The sequence below is a fragment of the Marmota flaviventris genome, chromosome 11, assembly GCF_047511675.1.
Source record: "Marmota flaviventris isolate mMarFla1 chromosome 11, mMarFla1.hap1, whole genome shotgun sequence".
Lineage (NCBI taxonomy): Eukaryota > Metazoa > Chordata > Mammalia > Rodentia > Sciuridae > Marmota > Marmota flaviventris.
In genome coordinates, this window is record NC_092508.1 from 62,521,587 (window position 1) to 62,530,626 (window position 9,040).

Genomic DNA, 9,040 nt, shown 5'->3' on the forward strand with positions numbered 1-9,040 from the left:
AAAATTGCTGTGCTGGATTCCTTTCTGCAGGAATCTCCTGCAAATAACCTTATCAGATTGAGGCTGCAGCATTCCTGTTTTCACAATGAGTTCCTCAAGGTAAAAAGGAGCTCCTGCTCAGGGAATAAAACTTGCCTGAGGAGCAGGCAGCCACCTGGGAAGGAACAACAGCAACTTGCTGACTTCTGATGGGACCAGAGCCTCATGATTGGACTTTGGATTAAAGAATGCATAAGATCAGAAGTAAAATAAATCAATTATAATTTCCCATTCTTTGGAAGTTTATTTTTTTTTGGTCTTTCATTTGGCATGAAATTTTAAACTTGAACTTCTAATCATTGATTCGATTTGTGGGGTCTGTTTTTGTTTTGCAAGATGGCCTTGGAAAATTGCCTATGATGGTTTTGAAAATCACCGAGTCGTGGTATTGCCTTCTAAAATTCTGACTGACCAAGCTCCCCCTCCCCGCCAAAATAGAAGGAAACACAGCTCAGCCTGGCCCAGTCATTGGTCAGCTACGATGTTGTTCGAGTTACTTCTCAGAGTGGGCCTTGGCTGTGGTGGTGAGAGCAAAAACCCACCATGTTAATGACTTAAGCAGGGCTGGGGTTGTGGCTCAGAGGTAGAGCACTTGCTTAGCATGCATGAGGCACTGGGTTCGATCCTCAGAACCACAGGAAAATAAAATAAAGGTATTGTGTCCACCTACAACTAAGAAATAAATACTTAAGGAAAATAAAAAGATGCACGCTTATTAATGACTTAAGCAGATGACCACCTACTTGGAACCATGATTCTCCTTAACTAACTGACTTTCAACTTGTCATCTTAAAAAAAAATTGGAGATAGCCTGGGGGAGTTGCTCATCGGTAGAATTCATGCTTAGCATGTGCAAGACTCTGGATTACATCTTGGGCACCACCACCAAAAAATCATCAAAAAAGCAGGGATGGTCTTCACAAGGTTTTCATGAAGATAATATGTATTTATTCACTCAACAAATATTGAGTAAGCATCCATCAAATAGCAACAGCTTCCATTTACTGAACACTTTAGGTGAAGTATCTCATTCAATCCTGCTGGCAGCCTTATGATGGAAGTATTACATTTATCATTTTTCACATCAACAAGCTAAGATAACAAGCCAGGTGTGGTGGTGCATGCCTGTTATTCCAGCAACTCGGGAGGCTGGGGCAGGATGGTAAGTTCAAGGCCAGCCTCCACCACTTAGTGAGACCCTGCTCAAAATAAAAAAACAAAAAGAACTGGTGATGTAACTTGCTGGCAGAGTGCCCCTGGATTCAATCCCCGTATCCAGACTAAGATAGCATATGGGGAGATGTTTTTAAATTATAAAGCACCATACAATATGTTAGACCATGAGATGGTGACCTAGGAAAAATTTGCCTTTACCATCTCCCTTTTGACTGGACTTTGAGAGACCCATACCGTTTGGTAACATCGATAACAATATTGATTTGTTGAATATTTCTTTTGTGTTAACACTTCTAAGTACTTTCCTAGTATTTGTCCATTTAATCCTCCCCAAAGCCCTATGATATTAGATTAGTATTATTATCATTCCCGTGTTATAGATGAGGAAATAGAGGCAAGGTATTGGATCCAGGAACCTAACTGGGTCAGTCTGCACTCTGCACCATCATGTTTCACAGTTCTATCACAAAACCACTGTAGCCCCCCACTCCTGACTTCCACTCCACCCCTATTCTACTCTGACCAACTGCACAACAGCCCTCTAGTCTTACAACCTTAACTCCTATCAAAACTTCCTGCCCCAAAGGAAGCCTTCAGTGGCTTATGTTCTACTGAGGGCAGATAAATCAGTTTTGGCCCATGTGTGTGCCATTCCCTTGCCTTCAGTAAACACTTCAGTTACCAAAAGCCTGGGGAGTGGAAGGCTCGGGTCTTGTGAGGGACCTCCTTGGGGTGTTCCTTCCCAAGTTAGTGCTGACTTTTCTCCTGTGCAAAACACCAAGCAGTCCTGACTGTCTGTGCCAAGACTGTCAAAACAAAAGTCTTGTGTGTCTTCCCACAAGTCATTAGCACTTAAATGTATAATGCAATCAATGTCTTGACTTAGTCTGTGAAGAATTAAATCTGCCAGGAGAAGCTGGATATTAGTTGTGTGCATTTTGACCCTGTTTCTGACTCATTCCTGGAAAACAAAGGGAGAAATTTTGTGAAAGGAAATTCAAGGGAGTTTTTTAAGGTTGGTCTCAAAATACAAGGTGGCATTAAGCAGCTTGGACAGCTAAGCTCATCTTAATTTTTATTTGTAATTTCCTGGTTAGGTGTTTGTTCAGTCAAGTGGGAAACATTTCCCTCTCAGCACTCCCAGGATCTCCCAATCCTATCTCCATTCCAGTCTGTGTTTAATGGCTGCCCTTTCTCTTGTATCTTTTTGCTGCCCTGTGAGAGTGTCTTGGGGGCAATGCCAGTGTTCACAGCTCTACCCAAAGCCTCTAACATTGAACTTGGCACTCACTGTATGCTGAATAAATGTTAACTAAATAAATGGGAAAAAAAGATAAAGGTCAAGACAAGAAAGAGATTCTTCTATTAAATCCTGAGCCTCCAGGGATAACAAATGATCCCAAGGTGCCTCTGTATCCTGCCTGCCTCACTGGTTAGTGCAGCATGAGCACTCAAAGATTCCGAGGAGTTGAGGCAGGTGATGTTGTCATGGGCGAAGCATTGAGGAGTTCCCAGGGGGAAGGGGGAATTCAAGTCAGGACCGGTGGTGTTCTTGGCATACTTGGTAGAAAAGAATTTCAGCAGGAGCCAGACAAAGGCATAGACAGATTTATTTAATAGGTAGATACACATTCAGGGGAGAATGAGGGCCATCTTCAGAGTGAGAAGCCCCTCTTAGGTTGGGGGTCCAATATTTATAGAAGGGCTGTAGTTAAGGGCCAGACTGTGGTGGATTCAGGGTGGAGCTGCACAATTTCCCACTCTGCACTTGCGTATTTCCCTCATTTTACAAGGACATGGGTCAAGGGCACGTCTAGGACATTTTCATCTGTGCTTCCTGTATCTCCTGTATCAACGGATACAGGGCGTTTCCTTTAAAACTCAGTATGTACCGTTTTTTATCCTAAATTCCTAACTCAGTGTTACTCTGGTCATTAGTGTCTTTTAAATCTGTATCTTGACTTTTGTCTCCTAGGATCCTGGGATATAGGCTTTTAATTGACTAGAACAGCCAAATTGTTGTGTAAGTGATGATGAAGAATAATAAAAAGATTCCTGAGAGGTAGTAAGGTAATGAGCCATTACTGAAAGTTCACTGAGATACTTATAGCAAGGTTCCTCACCTCTTTGTGTCATTTGATCCCTAAAATTTAGCAGAATTGCTGCCCAGAACAGGACTGAGAGAACCATCCAGGAAGCCCACTCAGGGGTTTTGACTATTTGAGACCAGGCTAGGGAGGAATCCAAGGGTATAATGACTGGCATCTATCAAGCAGTTACCACATTCTACTCTGCTCCAAGGGAACCGTATGTGGTATCCCATTTACCATGAATAATAATGCGAGGAAGTTACTGTTATTAGTGTATCCCCATTTTATGGAGGATGAAATTGAGGCAGAGTTTAAACAGCATAATCTAATAAGCCACAGAGCCAGGATTTGAACCCAGGAGGCTTCAGTTCATACTATATTGTAACCATGGTCTATAGCTTCTGAGCCATCTCTGTGGTTGGAAGTATGGTATAATGAGAAAAGCCCCATTCTAAGCTTTGGAAACCCAAGTTTTTGTCCCAAGTTGACCAAGCATTGTCAATGGGACCCCAACAAGTTGTTTGTAATCTTAAATGGGGGATTGAATCAGATCAGTAGTTTTGATTCTTTCCTAAAAGAAGAACTCCCCTTTTGTTAGTTCCGTGGGGCTTTTAGAAGTATTTTTCAAAAGAATTATATTTATTGAATAGCAATTACTTTGTTTTCACTTCCCACTAATTAAGTCAAATGAGAGTTATCAGTTTCAGGAGGTCCTGCCTGTCTGCTTTATCGAAAGTAGTTTCCATCCTCCATTTTTCTGTGTTACATCATTAGCTATTTTTCTTTCTTTGTCTGAAAAACACTGCCATTTGCCATGAGGGCATTTCCAGAACCGAGTCAATGTGGGCATTTTTATACTCTTCAAAACCTTGAGCTAAATAAACTTTTTCTAAAGTTAGCTGCCTCATGTATTTTGTTATAGTGATGCAAAGCTGACTAATATAGTCACCATCTTTATTTAATAAGTCCCCCTGTTCACTTAATATTGTCTATTTCTTCCTTCAGAAAGGAAGCTTATGCATAGGCCCATCTGTTTTATTCACTTCTATGTCTCTAAAGTCTACTACCTATTGGGTACTCAAGAGATTTGTTAAGCTGAAGAATCTGATTTATTGCTGTTAATGGACCTGTTAGCTCATGCTATTAAATAGTAGACACATCATTTCAGTTTGGTTGCTGAAAATGTTGAAGATATGTGAAGAGCTCCATTTCTGCTTTTTAAAAGTCTGGGGACTCTAGGTTGGAAATTGCTGGAAGGAATATCCTTTAAGCTCTCGTTCACTTCTGAATTTTATAATTCAATCATTTTCTTTGTGAAGCTTATTTGAAAGATACAGGGAAGTTTAGGCACAAGGCAAGGTCCTTTCCTGCTGAAGGAATTGATACGGAATAGAGGGGACTCTGGGGTCACTTGCTAATTCCCATCTAACCCTGGGCAAGGTAACCCCCCAGACCAGGTGACAGAGCATAGCCATTCATGGTGGAGAGAGCTCTTTCAAAGAAGGGCTCTCAAAATCCTGGTTGATGGCAGAGAGCCAACTTACTGTTAACCTATACCCTTTCTACCGAAGGAGAGGATCAAAAGACTCTTCATCATCCTTCATCATCATATATATGAGAAAGATGCTTGGATCTTTCCTTTTATGAAAGTACATATTAACTTTGCAGGACGTCAGGAATGTTCTGGGAAGCGTGGGGAGGATAGGGCTGCCATAGCCATGTAAGCTTTAGCCAATCCTTTAGGATTCGCTGGAATTGGCAGTGGTTCTATTGACTTGTCCCAAACTGAGGCAGGTACCACACCTTTGGATCTCCCCATCAGCCAGACAAGGGACACTGATACCCCATAAATATGGGTGAGACAGCATCCTGGCTGCAGGGCAAATCTAGTGGGAAGCACAGCTGTTAGCCTTCAGCACCTGGGGGATGGGTGCACAGGACCCAGAAGGGGTATCATGATGTCTTCAACTTCCACTGGATGCTGTCACCATATCCTAGCACTTGATTTGCCAGAACAGAATGCAGCATAACAATTGCCTAAATTGGGCATGGTGGCACATATCTGTAATCCCAGTGGCTTGGGAGGTTGTGGCAGAAGGATCACAAGTTCATGGCCAGACTCAGCAATTTAGTGAAAAAAATAAAAAAAGCCTAGCCAAGACTAGGAAAGGATAAATTAACCTGCAAATAAAGATGACCTGGCCTTCCATTGTCAGATCTGTCAGATTTTCTGATAAAGCAGCCATCACCAGACTAAGCCCTAAAGGAAGATTCCCTAACCCTACCCTGCCCCCTCATGTCTCCATCTCTTCCCTGCTTCTCTATTAGTTTGGTTCTTGAGCTAAGCAGTCGGAGGCAGGCTTTAAGGCCTGTGAGCTTGTTCCTCCCAGACTTGCCTAGAGAAGGAGGCTGGGAGGGTAGGGAGGAATGTTTTGCTGACCAGAAATGCACATGTGACAGTGGGTTCAAGTGGAAGGCGATAGCCAACCATCTTCCCAGAGTACAGAATTAAAACAGAACTAGGTGGCACTTAAAGCTCCTCAGTTCAGAATGGAGGCATTCTGGTCTTATAGATGAAAAGGGAGTTTCTCTGAGAGCAAATGTTAGCAAGGAAGCACGTTCTGGGTGCTTCTATTTACCTTTGCAGAACTATGAATTGGCCCAGATCCAATACTCAATGACAGAAAGGTCAGGGTTCAGACTCCGCTGACCCAGATTTCAGCTTGGCCCCCTTCAGAGGTCTCCACTTGCTTCTTCAGCTCATTGACTGGTGAGTGCAGTATGTCTCACACTGGATTACAAAGGGAAGTTTGCTCATGATTTTTAATTTTTTTTGTGTATAAAACATACCAATCATTTAGATTCCAGATAATAGCCCTTGAAGAAATCTCTTGTTATAAATGTTTTATTTTAAGATGAAGTTGTCTGTATAATGACTCACCTCTTTGATAATTAGCCTTTCTTGAGGCTTTAAGGAAGCTTAAGAAGAACTCTAATTAGATCCATGGGGGCTGTGTCACAAAGGCAGCTTGATTTCCCATGGGGCCCATGGCTCCCAGCCTTCTTGACCCCACCTCACCTCAGAGGAGATGTGGGGTCTCTTGAGAATCCATGGATGCAGAAGGCAATAGAGCTTCAAAAGAAGCTGAGAAATCAAGAACAACATTGGCTGAATAACCAGTGTAAGGAACCTACTTAGGGCTGGAGCACAGTGGTGCTCAGAGCAATGTAGCTGCTTAGACTTCTCACCCACCTGCACGTATACTGGGAGATCTTGCATTTGGCTCTCTAATGAGGATCTTGCAAAGGCTGTTGGGTCAGGGTGGAAAATAGACTTAATGGTGCCTGAAGCCTGCTAAGGGGTGGACCAGGCCTGGGTGTGGTGTGCTCTGTGAAATTTTACACAGCAAAGGTCCTGGAATGCTTGAGAAGAGTTGTTCTTGAAGGGGTGCCTGAGGGAGTGGCAGGAAGCCAAAGAAACAACATACTTGGATTGTTTCAGGAACTTTCCCAGAACAAGTCCTGCACCCAGAAAAGGAAGAAATTCTTTCTCTTTTAACTGTATTCTCTTCCCTTCTGATTGTGTGACCTTGTTTTCAAATCACAGAACCAGGCCTAGTACAGTTAATTCTACAACTGGGCCAAATTTTGGATTCAGTAAGCTCTTGCCAGCGGGAGGGGACCTGAATCACCAGTTGACCCATTGTTGCTATGAGAAATTCATTGTCAATTCCCAACCGATGATTAATGGCGTGGGCCTCAGAATAAAGCGGGTTCTGTGCCTTGTCCTGGAATCCAGACAAATCAGGCCTGCCTACGTGTGTGTGTGTGTGTGTGTGTGTGTGTGTGTGTTTATATGAGTGTGTGTGTGTGGGGGGGGAGGGGATGTTGGGGCTTTAGGGAGTTCCATTTGCATGATAAGAGCTTATAGGCCCCAGAAGGGGAGTGAAAGTGAATCTTGGGCTGACAGGCCCAGGGCAGAAAATTCTTGAATCAATGGGAGGGAGCAATTGGAGCCCAAGGATCCTTTCTCTCCATAACATTCCAGAGAGTGTTTCAGCAGGGGGAACAGCTCAACATGATGAGAAGTGCCCATGCACCAGCTGGCCCGGAGGCTAGCTAAGCTCCAAAACTCCTGTTGGAGTGTCTTGAGAGTGGCCCTCTGAGTGTTTTCCAAGGAGACGTCTACAATACATAACCTTTGAAATTTGGGGTTTTACCCTGTGAATTTCAATTTGCAGCCTCCTCCTACCTTCCCTCTAATGAGGAAGAGAGAGGAGGAATATGAGGAGCTGGTCAGAGGGGTTGAAATGTCAATGGAACCAACAGATTACAGAAGATACATTTGTTTCCAACAAGTCCCCTGCTTCCCCTTGCTAGCTATGGGAAACTGATTTGACAAAATTTCACCCAAAGGGTCACCATATTGCTTCTCACTGCCCACTTCCCCTCTCTCTGTCTACAATAAGAATGCTGGGAATTATTTGCCAAAGGATTAGAGAAGAAGAAATATGACTTGGGGGTTGACCCAACACAGCAGAGCTTGTAGCACACTATCTGAATGTTATGTTTCTTTCACAGGCTAGAAAATATTGGATTATCTTTTAAAAAAATGCCACTTGCCTTGAATAATGAGAGCAGAGGAGAAAACATTGTACAAAAGAAGCTAAGCTGAGTGTGGTGGTGCACTCCTGTAATCCCAGAGGCTCAGGAGGCTGAAGCAGGAGGATCGAAAGCAAAGCCAGCCTCAGCAATTTAGCAAGGTCCTGAGCAACCTAGCAAGACCCTGTCTCTAAATAAAATATAAAAAGGCCTGGGGATGTGGCTCAGTGGTTAAGTGCTCCTGAGTTCAATCCCTTGTACAAAAAGAAAAAAAGAAAAGAAAAAGAATGAAAGAGAAGCTAAAAGATAATTCTGAAACTTAAACTCACTCACTCTCTTGCCTTGCCCCATCTTAGGAGAGTTGCCAGAAAGTGGCAGCTTGTTGTCCACTGCCCCAGGGAGGAGCCAAGGCACTGAGGTGACACAATGGATCTGCAGGAGAAAGCACAGGAACAGGGTAAGGACAACATAGGGAGACTGTGTTTTGAAAATGAAAAGTATGATTGCCAATGTCTGTCCCCATCCCAACAAGAGAAGATAAACCACCACCAATGACAAGAAATGCCAGGAGGTGCTGTCACCTGGAAGAAGGATATGTGGGGGGGCTGAGGGGAAGATTTCTTTCCTCACCCATGTCTAGGTCCATGCTGACACCCCTATAACCAAAGACAGGTTAACAAGAGAAAAACATGCAAATTTATTTAATGTAAGTTTTATGTGACATGGGAGCCTTCAGAAATTAAGACACTGAAGAAACAGGAAATGAGTGAACAGCTGTGGAGAGCTTGGAGAGCAGATGGGTGTGATCAACAGTAATAAACGGGAAACTCAGCAAGTCCTGTTTGCTCAGATATTTGTCTGTGTCTCTTGTCTTCGGTTCCTTTCCATCTTCTTGGGAGTCTTATGGCCTGATTCAGAGAGGAAGGGTAAAGGGAGCGTGAGAGAGACCTTGCTGCTTTTGCCATTTTCTTAAATGCCAAGGTGCCATATTATGGGGTAGCACGTCCTAAACCCCATCAAAGGGCAGGGTCCGTAAACAGTAGGGACATAACTGTGTTTAATGCACAAGGCAAGGTCAGTTATCCAAAGCAGGAGAGCTAGGGGAATTCAATGGTAGGGTTGGGAACCTGGCA